The sequence below is a fragment of the Carcharhinus amblyrhynchos genome, chromosome 1 (assembly GCF_965287045.1).
Source record: "Carcharhinus amblyrhynchos chromosome 1, sCarAmb.v2.hapA, whole genome shotgun sequence".
Lineage (NCBI taxonomy): Eukaryota > Metazoa > Chordata > Chondrichthyes > Carcharhiniformes > Carcharhinidae > Carcharhinus > Carcharhinus amblyrhynchos.
Window position 1 is genome coordinate 66,151,801 of NC_137324.1, and position 15,733 is coordinate 66,167,533.

Consider the following 15,733-nt stretch of genomic DNA (forward strand, 5'->3'; position numbering starts at 1 on the left):
TTTAACCGTCAAAAAGGAAATATTGCAAATCTGAGGCCTGTGGGTTTCAAACAGTTGAAAAAGAACACTTGTGCCAACTGTTCCCTCACTTTAATTATCAGAACATAGGACACATTGAGTCTCAACGTTTTTTTGCAAATAAAAATAATTTTCACAATATCCTTCAGAGAAAACAGAAATCATGAAACATGATGACAGTCAGTATCATTAATGAAATGATGCTTAGTTAATTAAACGGCATGCAGTTTTTACTAGCTCTCTGGGAGGCAGACAGCCTCACAAAAGGGTGTTTAGAAAAGAGTTCGAAGTCCAGTCAGTGGAAGGTCAATTAAACAAATTAAGTGACAAATGAATGGCCACTTCCATCGCTTCTCAGCCTTTTGGCTAAGACCAAGTGTAGTAATGACATTCTGCACTTGGTTGAAGTCATTAGGTTACATTTCAGCTTCATTTGAAGCAATTTTTTAAAATGGCATCTGGGCCTTTTAGCTAAGATGCAAATTAGATCAAGCCTTGGAGGAGGAGCTACACCTACTCCAATCAGCTTGGATCATGTAGATCAAGCCCAAGGAAGGTGGTGAGAGCCCTGTCTTGTCAGCTTGGATTGGGAATGTCCCAACTTGTTGGGACTCTGAATTGGCTTTAATTTGACTCGATTGAGTTGGAATAAAGTTTAAAAAAAAATCAGCATTTTAATGGCCTCTGGACAGTCAGTGTCATATAGCGAGTCTGAGATATAGCGGCCCGTCAGCTGATTCCCGCGGGTTGTGGTCCTTCATGGCTCATGGACGGGCCTTCTGGCATCAATGGCTGCTGGAGGGGTCACCCCTCTAATCACAGAGCCTGCCTGTCTTACTCTGGCACAGTAAATAAAAAGAACTTGTAACTGGCCCCAACATGGAGCCTCTTCTTCATATTGCAGCTTAACAATTGCCAACTCTAACCGTGGCACAGCTGGGCTGCCAGCCCTCTGATTGCTGTCTGCAATTTTGGACGGTGGCAGCTTCATGATTGGTCACCTCTGTTAATATCCCAACCAAGGTCCTGTTGTCCGATTTTGCAGGCATGGGACACACACTCAGTTCCAACAGCAGGATAGCCTGGGATTTGGAAACATTCAACCTCAATAACCTATGGTTCATTAATCGTGACAAATTTAAACCTTCCTAGCCCCAATACTCATGAGTAGTATTCACGTCCTACATACAATACATGTAACTGAGGCCAGTTCAAAGTCTATTTTATCTGGCATTGTACCAATCATATCATAAAGTGCTTGCTAAGGTTTTGTGACAAGTGGAGTGGCGTATGTATTTTGTGAATAATAATGTAAATAAAATAATTATCTGGTGCATTATTCCAGATATTACTTTAGCAATAAGATAAAGATTGTAAGTACAATAATCCTCTGTTTCATCTCAAAGAATAAATTACCACACAAAGATACTTTACATCTTGCGTCAAATAGGGAACGATTTTGTGTTAAACCTTTGTAGAGAGCTTTAGATGTTGAGGAAAGGAGAATTGAGCAAAGCTGTGCTCCTGAAATAGAATTTCATTCAATTGTTTTCTTCTTGTTTTGTCGTTTAGCTCGAATCAAATCAAGTGGGGAACTTGCTGAGGGTGAGGTGGAGTATTGCAGCAAGAAAGGTCAAGAAGGGTGTCATGTGAGGACACAGCCTTGTTTAACCCCAGTCTGAACTTGAACTGGATCTGTAGCTCAGGATCACAACTTGCACATTATTGTGGAGCAGGTGGAAGACAGTGACAAACTTTTGGGAGCAGCAGAAACAGAGGAGAACACTCCCTAACCCTTCACAATTGAGTGTCAAAGGCTTTTATGAGGTCAAAGGTGGCCATGTAAAAAGGGTCAGTGCTGTTCCCTGCATTATTCCAGCAGTTGTGTGGTGAAGATCCATTGTGCCCCTCTCTGACAGAACAAGATGTTGGTTGTGACAAATTCATGTTCTTGGCATTTTGTCAGGAGCAGGGTACCATTCATGTTGGATTTACCTAGGCCCTCCCTGCTGATTACATCTTCCCAGAGTCCTGTGTCCTTTCCAACTCTGGTGTTGATGTCACCAACGAGGATGAGCTGGTTACCTGTTTGGAATTGGGCCAAGGATTATTCGAGGCTGGAGTAAAATTCCTTTGTTCTCATCTGTAGTTTCTAGTGTTGGGGTATATGTGCCAAGGAATGTAGCACATTAGGGTGAGCTGAAGGGTCATTAGGCATCTGCTTATCCTGAAGGGGTGTTTCTGATTTAACAAACGAGGTTGTTTTTAAAGGAAAAGCCAATCCCATGGAGGTGGCGATCTTCTTCTGGCTTACCTTTCAAAGATGATGTAACTGCCACTTTGTTCCTTGAGCTGGCCTCCCCTTTGCTGCTGGGTCGCTCATCAGAATTACTGTCAATGCTAAAACACCTGGGTTCCAAGGCAATGATAGCACTACACCATTCTGTTCTGTCACAGTTGTCCAACAGTATCCTAACGTTCCAAGTCCTGAACTTCATTTTAAAGGGTGGAAGCTGCCTCTGTGTGAGTTATTTTAATGTGGGTGGCCTTTACACATCCGCTACCATATGAACATAGAACATAGAACATTACAGCGTAGAACAGGCCCTTCGGCCCACGATGTTGCGCCGACCAGTTACAAAACAATGACCCACTAACCTAAACCAATCCCTTTTCGTCCATAAACCTATCCACAGATCTCTTAAACGCCCCCAAACTAGGCGCATTTACAACTGCAGCAGGCAGGGCATTCCAATCCCTCACCACCCTCTGGGTAAAGAACCTACCCCTAACATCCGTCCTATAACTACCATCCCTTAATTTAAAGCCATGCCCCCTCGTGCTAGATTTCTCCATCAGAGGAAAAAGGCTATTACTATCCACCCTATCTAAACCTCTAATCATCTTATATGTTTCAATAAGATCCCCTCTTAGCCGCCTTCTTTCCAGCGAAAACAACCCCAAATCCCTCAGCCTCTCCTCATAGGACCTCCCCTCCATACCAGGCAACATCCTGGTAAACCTCCTCTGCACCCTCTCCAAAGCCTCCACATCCTTCCTGTAATGTGGGGACCAGAACTGCACACAGTACTCCAAGTGCGGCCGCACCAGAGTTGTGTACAGTTGCAACATGACGCTGCGACTCCTGAATTCAATCCCCCTACCAATAAACGCTAAGACAGCGTATGCCTTCTTAACAACCTTATCTACTTGATTCCCAACTTTCAGGGATCTATGTACACATACACCTAGATCCCTCTGCTCATCCACACTATTCAAAGTCCTCCCGTTAGCCCTATACTCGACACATCTGTTATTCCTACCAAAGTGAATTACCTCACACTTCTCCGCATTAAACTCCATCCGCCACCTCTCGGCCCAGCTCTGCAACCTGTCTAAGTCTTCCTGCAAACTATGACACCCTTCATCACTATCTACCACACCTCCGACTTTGGTGTCATCAGCAAATTTACTAATCCACCCAACTATACCCTCATCCAGATCATTAATAAAAATTACAAACAGCAGTGGCCCCAAAACAGATCCCTGAGGCACACCACTCGTAACCGAACACCATGATGAATATTTACCATCAACCACCACCCTCTGTCTCCTATCCGCTAGCCAATTCCTGATCCAATTCCCTAGATCACCCCCAATCCCATACATCTGCATTTTCTGCAGAAGCCTACCATGGTGAACCTTATCAAACGCCTTACTAAAATCCATATACACCACGTCCACTGCCTTACCCCCATCCACCTCTTTGGTCACTTTCTCAAAAAACTCAATAAGGTTAGTAAGGCACGACCTACCCACCACAAAACCATGCTGACTATCTCCAATCAATTCATTACTCTCCAAATAACTATAAATCCTATCCCTAATAATTTTTTCTAAAACCTTGCCCACAACAAAGAGAGACTCAGCGGTCTATAATTCCTGGGGAAGTCTCTGTTCCCCTTCTTAAACAATGGGACAACATTCGCTAACCTCCAATCTTCCGGTACTATACCAGAGGCCAACGACGACCTGAAGATCAGAGCCAGAGGCTCAGCAATCACTTCTCTTGCCTCCCAGAGAATCCTGGGGTAAATCCCATCCGGACCAGGGGACTTATCTATTTTCAGACCCTCCAGAATATCTAGCACATCCTCCTTATCAACTGCAACACTGTCAATTCTACTCCCCTGCAACCCAGTGTCCTCCTCAGCTATATCCATGTCCCCCTGCGTGAACACCGGAGAGAAATATTGGTTCAATGCCTCTCCAATCTCCTCCGGTTCCACACATAACTTCCCTCTGCTGTCTATAACTGGCCCTAATCTTGCCCTAACCAACCTTCTGTTCTTGACATACCTATAGAACGCCTTAGGATTCTCCTTAACCCTATCAGCCAAAGTCTTCTCATGTCCTCTTTTAGCCCTTCTTAGCTCACTCTTCAACTCCCTCCTAGCCAATCTAAAGTTTTCTAGTGCACTACCCGAGCCCTCACTTCTCATCCGAACATAAGCCTCCTTTTTCCTCTTAACCAACGAAAAAACTTTTTTGGTGCACCACGGTTCCCTAGCCCTACCAATTCCTCCTTGCCTGACAGGGACATACCTATCACGGACTCGCAGTAGCTGCTCCTTGAAAAAACTCCACATTTCAGACGTTCCCAGTCCCTGTAATCTCCTAGTCCAACCTATGCTTCCTAATTCTCTCCTAATAGCCTCATAATTACCCTTCCCCCAGCTAAAACCACTAGCCCGAGGTTCATGCCTATCCCTTTCCATCACTAAGGTGAACGTAACCGAATTGTGGTCACTATCTCCAAAATGCACACCAACTTCCAAGTCTAGCACCTGGTCTGGCTCATTTCCCAGCACCAAATCCAATATAGCCTCACCTCTAGTTGGCCTATCTACATACTGAGTCAAAAAACCTTCCTGCACGCTTTCTCCCCATAACCCTTAATTCCCTTGTCTATCAAAAACATACCTATCCGTGACTTAAATATATTTAGCGAGGTAGCCTCCACCAGTTCAGCGGGCAGAGAATTCCAGAGATTCACCACCCTTTGAGTGAAGAAGTTCCTCCTCAACTCTGATCTAAACTGCGTCCCCCTTATCTTGAGGCTGACCCCTCTAGTCCTGCTATCCTTTCTAAGCGGGAAGAATCTCTCTGCCTCTACCCTATCCATCCCCTTCATTATCTTATATGTCTCTATAAGATCCCCCCTCAGCCTTCTAAACTCCAATGAGTATAGACCCAGTCTATTTAGTTTCTCTTCATAGTCCAACTCCCTCATCTCCGGTATCAGCGTAGTGAACCTCCTCTGCACTCCCTCCAAGGCCAATATATCCTTGCGCAAGTGCGGCGACCAAAACTGCACACAGTACTCCAGCTGCAGCCTCACCAGTATCCTGTACAGTTGCAGCAAGACCTCCCTACTTTTATATTCTATCCCCTTCGTTATAAAGGCCAACATTCCATTCGCCTTCTTGATCACCTGCTGCACCTGCAGACTGGGTTTTGCGACTCGTGCACAAAGACCCCCAGGTCCCTCTGCACCTTAGCATGCTGCAGCTTTTCACCTTTTAAATAATAATCCCTCCTAGTATTATTTTTGCCAATGTGGATAACCTCACACTTGCTAACATTATACTCCATCTGCCAGGTCCTCGCCCACTCGCTTAGCCTATCCAGATCCCTCTGCAGACCTTCCACACCCTCCACGCAATTTGCTTTTCCACTTATCTTCTTGTCATCAGCAAATTTCGTCACCCTACACTCAGCCCCCTCCTCCAGATCATCTATATAAATGGTAAATAGCTGAGGCCCCAGCACTGATCCCTGCAGCACTCCACTAGTCACCAACCGCCAATCAGATTGGGAAGTGCCGGAAGATTGGAAAACGGCTAATGTTACGCCGTTGTTTAAGAAGGGTGCCAGGCAAAAGGCGGGGAATTATAGGCCGGTTAGTTTAACGTCTGTGGTAGGTAAAATGTTAGAATCCATCATTAAGCAGGAAATTGCGAGGCATCTTGAAGGGAATTGCTTGATAGGGCGGACGCAACACGGTTTCATTAAAGGGAAGTCGTGTCTGACAAATTTACTGGAGTTCTATGAGGATGTGTCTAGGGCAGTGGATAGAGGAGAGCCGGTGGATGTGGTCTTTCTGGATTTTCAGAAGGCGTTTGACAAGGTACCTCACAAGAGGTTATTGCAGAAGGTCAGGGGACATGGAGTTGGGGGTAGGGTGTTAGCGTGGATAGAGGATTGGTTGTCAAATAGGAGGCAGAGAGTGGGGGTCAATGGGTGCTATTCGGATTGGCGGATGGTGACTAGTGGGGTGCCCCAGGGGTCGGTGCTGGGGCCTCAGCTATTTACCATTTATATAGATGATCTGGAGGAGGGAACCGAGTGCAGGGTGTCGAAATTTGCTGATGACACCAAGATTGGGGGAACGGCAAATTGTGCGGAGGGTGTGGAGAGTCTGCAGAAGGATCTAGATAGGCTGGGCGAATGGGCCAGGAAATGGCAAATGGAATTTAATGTTGGCAAGTGTGAGGTGGTCCACTTTGGTAGGAAGAATGGTAGGAAGGACTATTACTTACGTGGCGAAAAACTGCAGCAGGCGACGGTGCAGAGGGACCTCGGGGTCCTTGTGCATGAATCACAAAAACCCAGCTTGCAGGTGCAGCAGGTGGTCAGGAAGGCGAATGGGATGCTGGCCTTCATAGCGAGGGGGATTGAATATAAAAGTAGGGAGGTCTTGCTGCAGCTGTATAGGGCATTGGTGAGGCCGCAGCTGGAGTACTGTGTGCAGTTTTGGGCGCCGCACCTGCGCAAGGATATTTTGGCCCTGGAGGGAGTGCAGAGGAGGTTTACTAGGCTGATACCGGAGCTGAGGGGATTGAGCTATGAGGAGAGGCTGAATAAACTAGGCTTGTACTCGTTAGAGTTTAGAAGAATGAGGGGAGATCTCATTGAGACGTATAAGATGATGAATGGGATGGATAGGATAGAGGTGGAGAGACTCTTCCCGCTCAAAAAAGACAGTAGGACTAGGGGGCACAGCCTCAAGATAAAGGGGAGGCGGTTTAGAACGGAGTTGAGGAGGAACTTCTTCACTCAAAGGGTGGTGAATCTCTGGAATTCTCTGCCCGTTGAAGTGGTGGAGGCTGCCTCGCTAAATATTTTTAAGAAGCGGGTTGATGGGTTTTTGATAAGAGAAGGGATTAAGGGTTATGGGGAGAGGGCGGGAAAGTGGAACTGAGCCACGACAGATCAGCCATGATCTTATTGAATGGCGGGGCAGGCTCGAAGGGCTAGATGGCCTACTCCTGCTCCTATTTCTTATGTTCTTATGTTCTTATGTTCTATAGAATAGCACCCATTGATACCAACTCTCTGCTTCCTAGTAGACAGCCAATCCTCTACCCACGCTAACACCTTACCCCCAACTCCGTGCACCCTAACCTTCTGTAGCAACCTTTTATGAGGCATCTTATCAAACGCCTTTTGGAAATCTAAAAACACCACATCCACTGGTTCCCCTCTGTCTACTGCACTAGTCACATCCTCATAGAAATCCAATAGATTTGTCAAACATGACTTCCCCTTAACGAATCTGTGCTGTGTCTGCTCTATCAAACCATTCTTTTCTAGGTGCCTCGGTATTTCTTCTTTGATGACGGATTCAAGCATTCTTCCAATTACATAAGAACATAAGAAATAGGAGCAGGAGTAGGCCACCTAGCCCCTCGAGCCTGCCCCGCCATTCAATAAGATAATGGCTGATCCGAAGTCGCTCAGTTCCACTTTCCCGCCTTCTCCCCATAACCCTTAATCCCCTTGCCTACCAAAAACCTATCTACCCACGTCTTAAATATACTTAGCGAGGCAGCCTCCACCACTTCAACAGGCAGAGAATTCCAGAGATTCACCACCCTTTGAGTGAAGAAGTTCCTCCTCAACTCCGTTCTAAACTGCCCCCCCCTTATCTTGAGGCTGTGCCCTCTAGTCCTACTGTCCTTGCTGAGCGGGAAGAACCTCTCCACCTCTACCCTATCCACCCCATTCATCATCTTCTACGTTTCAATGAGATCTCCCCTCATCCTTCTAAACTCTAATGAGTACAAGCCTAGTTTATTCAGCCTCTCCTCATAGCTGAACCCCCTCAACTCCGGTATCAGCCTAGTGAACCTCCTCTGCACTCCCTCCAAGGCCAAAATATCCTTGCGCAAGTGCGGCGACCAAAACTGCACACAGTACTCCAGCTGCGGCCTCACCAATGCCCTATACAGCCGCAGCAAGACCTCCCTACTTTTATATTCAATCCCCCTTGCTATGAAGGCCAGCATCCCATTCGCCTTCCTGACCACCTGCTGCACCTGCAGCCTGGGTTTTTCCGACTCATGCACAAGGAACCCCAGGTCCCTCTGCACCATAGCATGCTGCAGCTTTTCGCCATGTAACTACAGACATTAAACTACCCAGCCTATAATTCCCTGCCTTTTGTCTGCTACCTTTTTTAAACAGCGGCGTAACATTAACCGTTTTTCAATCTTCCGGCACTTCCCCGGAATCCAGCGAATTTTGGTAAATAATTACTAAGGCATCCACTATCACCTCTGCCATTTCTTTCAGAACCCTGGGATGCATTCCATCCGGTCCTGGGGTCTTGTCCACCTTCAGTCCCATTAATCTACCATGCACTACCTCTCTAGTGACAGTAATCGCTTTCAGGCCCTCAACTCCTACCATCCTTCTATCTTTAAGATCCAGCAAACTATTTGTGTCCTCCTCCGTGAAGGCCGAGGCAAAAAACTTATTTAAAGCCTCAGCCATTTCCTCATCTCCCACTGCTAAATCCCCCCTCTCATCCTCTAAGGGTCCAACATTCACTCTAGCCAGCCTTCTCTTTATATATTTGTAAAAACTTTTACTGTCCTTTTTTATATTTAGTGCTAGTTTAGCTTCATAGTCTACCTTTCCTTTCTTTATCACCTTCTTAGTCATTCTTTGTTGATTTTTAAATTTTTCCCAATCTTTTAAACGCCCACTACTTTTAGCTACTCTGAACGCATCAGCTTTTAATAGGAGTAACTTAGGCACATGACTGAGCTGGAGATGGGTGGATATAGGAGAACCTTTAATTAAGGGTCATTAGCATTGGGGTGTCCCTAGAAATGTAAATGGGTATAGTATGATAATAATGTTTTTCTCTGTTTTCATTCACAGGTTTTAAGTTGGTCCACCTCGTGTCCAACGAGGGGCATACACGCGATGGGTCGTACTGGGGCTGCTCTTGGTTGTTCGAGATTGGCCTAGTGCTTCATGTCGTTAGTGTGTGCCTAAACTGGACAAGATACTGGGCAAGACGACAGCTCAGTGACTATCGCTGATTGCTGTGCAGACACATGGATTTGGGCCGGTGTCTGTGGGAGTTTGCGCATTCTCCCCGTGCTTGCGTGGGTTTTCTCCGGGTGCTCCGGTTTCCTCCCACACCCCAAAGATGTGCTGTTCAGCTGATTGGCAGGAATAAATTGTCCCGAAATCAGTTTTCCCTCAATCTGGATGGCCATGAAACATTAGATAGGGGTCATGGGTAGAGAGGTGGAGTTGAGATGGCAGCGTGGGCTCGTTGGGCCGAAGGGCCTGTTTCCCAGGCTGATTTTGTTCTTTGTTCTTTGTTCTTTATAACCACAGCTGGTTATCTCTTCTTCTACATTCCTCTTTACCATCGGAATATATTTCTGCTGAGTACCGAAAAAGATCTCCTTAAAAATCCTCCACTGTTCCTCAGCCGTCCCACCAACCAATCTGCGCCCCCAATCTACATTCGCCAATTCCGCCCTCATCTTATCATATTCCCCTCTGTTCAAACAGAGGACACAGGTTCGGGACCCTACTTTCTCAGCCTCCATCTGCATCAAAAATTCAACCCTTTATACCCCACTCTCCTCACTAAAATTTCATCAGATAGGACCATAAGTAGTGGACTTCAAAGAAGCAGGGGTTTAAATAAATCATTGCTTCTGCTATGGGAATACCACAGGAATGTGAACAAAGGTTTTAGTTGATGGCCTGAATTAATTTCTATAGGTTTGCAGACTCCGTTCGTTACTTTACTCACAATGGAGTGCCCTGGGGCACTTCCTATAATAAGGCCCTACAAAAACATAATTTGATTGTTGCTTTGGGGGAATCAGATATATTTATTTGCAAAGATATCCTTTGTCCCACAGTGTTGTGGTGAAAGAGACTTCCATCTGTCACTACATGCCTGTACACCTGACTTTTTAGGATTTAGGCTCATTATTATGTTTTAGGTGAGCCCATTATTTCATTGCTAGGTCATCCACCTGAAATGGAAATTACTGTAGCATTTTTTGAAATGTAATGTTACTGATGATAGCTGAAGATCTCTGTTTTTAATTTGTCATTCTGACTAAGGCAACAGTCATTCCATGATGGCTGTCATCAGTCAAAGCAAGGGGTTAAAGATTTATTAAGCACAGTAAAAGCTCAAAAAACAGTCTGCAATGTATTCCAGATCAGACAGACTTGAAGGTTATAACAACTATCTCCTTGCATGAAATAATAAGCTTGATGATCTTTTGGCTTCTTTATGTGACTAACTGATGGGAGGATAGAAAAATAGGCATAACGGCAAATATCTGGGGAAATGTTAAAGTGGCATTCACAACAGCTCTGCAATAAATGTATACCATCCTCTTTCTCCAAATTAACAAGCATAAAACTTGCCTATGAATTAAATAATGAATCAACCTGTCTTTAAATCAGTGCCAGTCTGATTTGTGCATTAACTCTAATTCAAGCTTTTGTTCTTGGAATGTGAGCTGCATCTCACTGAAAGCAGTGGTTGACTTTCTTGGCAGCAATTGTAACTTCAATAGAGTGGCTTGCTAGACCATATAAAAATATGAGCTAATCACAAGCTGCAACCAAATTACAATATCATTGAGCTATACAGGTGGAAGTAACAGATTCCCTTCCCTGAATGCCATCAGCAAACCAGTTGGACTTGTTATATCAATCCAAAGTTTTTGTGGTCACTTATTTTTCTTGGTTCCAGTCTATAAATTACTCAATATATTGACTTCAATTTCACAACTTACTTTGATAGAATTTGAAATCAACACCCGAGACTATCAGTGCAGTGCAATAACAATTACAATATTGTACTATTTGTTATTTCTGAAACTGAAAAGGTGCTCCCTCTCTTCAATGGAAAACATGGTCACATCCAATTGGTGACACATGCTCTTTACTGCTGGCAATTCAGTTAGTAAGCCTGCCAACACAACCCTTTTGATCCTGGTACATATTTCCACATAGAAAATTCCAAGCAGTCAATATTGTCAGCCATGAAAATACTGATAGGAGAGTGTCACCCTCTCCTATCAGATAAAAGATTGTGTTTTCAAGTCCCAGTCAAGAGGCTTGAGGCACATAATCAAGTGCAGTTCTGAAGGACAGTTGCATTGTCAGAGCTGCTGTCTTTTCAAATGATCCAAGCAGCCTCAGGTAGTTATAAAAGGAACTCCACTCCTTGAACAGGGAAGATTTTTTGGTGTTCTGGCCAAAAGCTATCCCTAACCAACATTACTAAAATAAGTTGCCTTGTTTTTTATCTCATTGCTCTTTGCAGGAGCTTGTGCTTGGCTATCTCAGTTCCCTTGAATAGTGGCTACTCTTTAATTGTACTTTAATTGGCTTAACCACATTACGATTTTTGGAAATTGTGGGACTGTATAAATATAATCATGAAATGTAATACTGTGATACTGGCCAACCACTTGGGAGATTTAAGTTTGCATGATTCCCTTCTGCTGAATGTTTACTGGGAAATTGTAGAACATGTGAACTAGTGACGTACTGCAATGCACAAAATTTGCATTTGGTTCATTCTACATGTAGCCCCAAGTAGCATCCTCAGTTATTCAAGGGTCACTGAGCTAAGGCTTATTATGCTATGAGCTTATTATGGGATGGGTGAAGGAGACAGGTCCTAATTTTGCCTTAGTCAGAACAAGGATCGAATATCATTTTGTTGGTGTTATTCTGAATTACATTCTATCTTCCTCACAAGAAATTTCAGCTCTCCCATTCTAGGAGCTAGTCTAATCCCCAGCCAACAGCAGTGGATAGCAACCCTGAATTCCATGTGCACAGTCTTCATCCCAAATGGCACATGTCTGCAGAACCTACCCAGTCAGGATGTTATCTTCAAGTAACAGAAACAGTGATTTTTTCTTTGCTTATTCTCAGCTTCTGAATATAGTCTCTTCTTCTTGTGTCTTCTTTAACTCATCTATTCTGCTCCAGTGAACTCAACAACTGCTACTTTCTTGTTTGGACTGGTTGGTGTCCTTTGACTTTCAATAAGTTTTAGTTTTGATTTCTCAACCTCAGCTTGCCCCCAATTTCCTTAGAGACTGGGAAATTCAGCTTCAGTTTGCTGTTGACCTTTTCTGCTTCCCATTTTGAGTTCTGCTTTTGGGTCGAGGTAAGGTCTGCCCCTTAAACATGTAAATTAAAATATAAAATATAGATTCCCTCATGGTATGGAATTGATCAGTAATCAGCAGTAACACATCTATGCAGCAGCCACGATACTTCCATTTTGTACCAATCAAGGTGTCAGACTTACTTGAGGCAAAAGGAAACTGGAAAGATACCACTTCAGACCAAGGCTACACTCCACAAGCTCATGCAATAATATCATTACAGCCACTAAAGACAAAACCTGACTACTGATTAAATGATGCAACCAGAATCTCAGCATTGTTAACTTGAAATTGCACTGCAGATACTTGGATAGCAGTTGTTTTGTGTCCTAGATGAATAACTTTATCACTATATAATTAGAGTGAACATTTTCAAATGAGAAGCCTCCAGAATGGAATATTGAAATACTAACAACTCTCCTACTCATTCATGCACAAATACAATATTTTAAATGACTGTTGAAATTACTGCAGTTCAGCTGTCTCATGCTAATATTCCAATCACCAGATTGCTGTACATACAGGACATAATATGATTTGCTCAAAATAGCAGTTTTAGGGGTTAGCATGTGGGTGAGAATTGTCCCAAAGGCCTTCATTAGTTCATCATTAATTCCTGAATTGCAGTAATAGTAATTTAGGTTTTGCATCTAAACGATGCGATGGGACACTATGGAAATATATGGTCCTCTAGTTTTTCCTTCCAGTAAGATGAATACTCTTGTTCACTTAATTGTTGTCTAAATCCTTCACTCACTTTGGCTAATGGTAAAGTCATATTTGGAAGTTCACTGTCAAATTTACACGTATCGAGGTGGGGATGCTCCAGTCCTGTCACGCAGTCCACAGAAATCCTGATGCCCTGCTGAATAGAGTGTCAGCCAAAAATTGGGATTCCCCCGTCAAGATAATCAAGATTCACCCGATCCGCCCCAACAGTCCCAAAAACCCAGAAATTATTCAAAGCTGCTAATTATGAGGCAGCAGTGCTAATCACTGTGCCATTCTAATTATCAGCGGCATTCCTACTTCTGATGTCATGATGGAGCGAAAGGTAATGATGAAACAGCTGAAGCTGGCTAAGCCTAAGACACTACCCTGTGAAACCCCCGCAATGATGATCTAAACGATTAATCATAGAATCCCTACAGTGCAGAAGCAGGCCACTCAGTTCATCAAATCTGCACCGACAATAATCCCACCTGGTGATGGGATTACTAATCTGGAAGGAAGATGATTAACCTCTAACAACCACAACCATCTTCCATTATGTTAGTTATGACTGCAGTGATGCAGAGGTTAACCCTTGATCTCCAGCTTTGCTCGGGCTCCTTGATGCCACATTTGGCCAAATGATGCATTCACGTCAAGGCAGTCAATCTCACCTCACCTCTTGAGTTGAGCTCTTTTTTTCCCCATGTTTAGACTAAGACTGTCATGGGGCTGGTGTTGAGTGGTCCTGGCAAAACCCCAACTGAACATTAATAAGCAGGTTGCTGCTGAGTAAGTGCTGCTTGATGGTACTGTTGACAACATCGTCCATCACTTTGTTGATGATCGAGAGTAGACCAGGTAATTGGCCGTGTTGGATTTATTGAATGTAGTACTTTGCAATGGACTTCACCCGCCTTTCCTGATACCAAGTCCATCAATTGAGTGTCTGTGAATGAGGGACTTCCTGATAGGTTGCTAGCAAACCTGCCAATGTTACTGGACAATTGTCTGCAGGCACAAGAGATCCATGTAAGTCCCATTATTTCACTGAATCACCATTAAGTTCTGGTGGACTCAGGAAACAAGTTTACATGCCTTCCCATTGGCAATAGGTGGGTTTCCTGCATTCGGCTCTTCCCATTCCTCAGTAAATGTGGAACATGCTTCCCGCCACCAGGGTTGGTACATGGCTTCCCACACAACACTTCAGATTCAACCACCACCTTACACACTCCATTAAATCCAATGGGTTGCACTTAATTCTGCTAATGACCTTGCATAAAAATAAAACATTTCCTGAGGTTATAATCTAAAGAAAGATAATCAAGTTTTTTTCATTTATGATACAGTTCATTTAGGCCAAAATTGTGAATAAAATCCTCCTTAATACTTCTTTATTAAGAACATATTAGTCTGTTTATTGTGTCTTATTTCTTCTGACTGTGTCCCCTCACCCATTATTCATCTACCACATTCATTGTAAAGCAATTCAGTTTCAGATTCAGTGTTAAGGGATTTTGATAGTGGGGTGAAGAATTAGTTTAGTGCCCTTTATGAAGTTGTTGTCAGGGTACTGATTCCATTGTTCTTATAGTTTATTTGGCAGAATGGAGAAGGTACTTGGATTCTATGCTGTCTGACCATGAAAAAACAGCAGTCCCATCTTGATCCTGTTCTGGCAGCAAGAATGTTTGCTTGCAAATCCAGACTCCCAAAATGCAGTTATGTTTGTGATGGGCTGCCACGTTTTGTTATGAGATACGGCATCAGATTATGCATTTGGCAAACCACAGAGCAGAAGGCATCTCAATGGTGCAAACTAAAGGTGCTGTAAGACAACTTCAAATTCTTGTAAATAAAATCACAAGGAAAATTGTGGTGGAGGATCCATTAATACTGAACGAAGTCAGTAACAGTGAGTTTTCCAAATGATAAATAATTTAGTGAGGATGTCATCAAATGACTGACATGATAAAGCTCACTATTCCACCTAAACAGGAAATGCTATCAAAATATTTTACAATATGTGTCACTGACATTCCTTAACTTCCAGCACTCACTCTCCAAATCATAATTTTGATCTTTCTGCAAAACCATGAGGGCTCAGCCATCAAAGCTTTGTTTCGAATTGATATTAATTATACTGAACTTTGAATTTGTAAAGTATTTCCTTTTAGGATTAAACAGCAACCTATTCTTAGCAACGAGCACTGGAGACATGGATGGATTCTTAATGGCACAATATTTTACTCCCTTAAATATTTTAATAAAATATAAGAAATTAATACATTCTATTTAAGCACTGAGAGATTTTATGGGTGTGTTTATGTTGCTAAAAGCAATTGAATGTCATCCATATTCAATGTCCTTTATATAATCTATCCTGTGTGTCAAAGTTTCCATATTTACATTGACAAACACAGCGTACCTCACCCCCTCATTTTTTAGCACCGCCCACCCACCACCACCCCCCCAAC

At 43.5% G+C, this 15,733-nt stretch overlaps 1 protein-coding gene and 1 non-coding gene across 5 annotated transcripts in view; one reads left to right on the forward strand and one right to left on the reverse strand.

The window, feature by feature from the left end:
- pde4d (phosphodiesterase 4D, cAMP-specific) overlaps positions 1 to 15,733 on the reverse strand; it is a 1,181,705-nt gene that overhangs the window by 315,906 nt on the left and 850,066 nt on the right. The window lies entirely within an intron of this gene.
- Positions 365 to 556, forward strand: LOC145351127 (U2 spliceosomal RNA). The gene has a single exon (XR_013888328.1). It is a non-coding gene; the product is annotated as a U2 spliceosomal RNA (small nuclear RNA).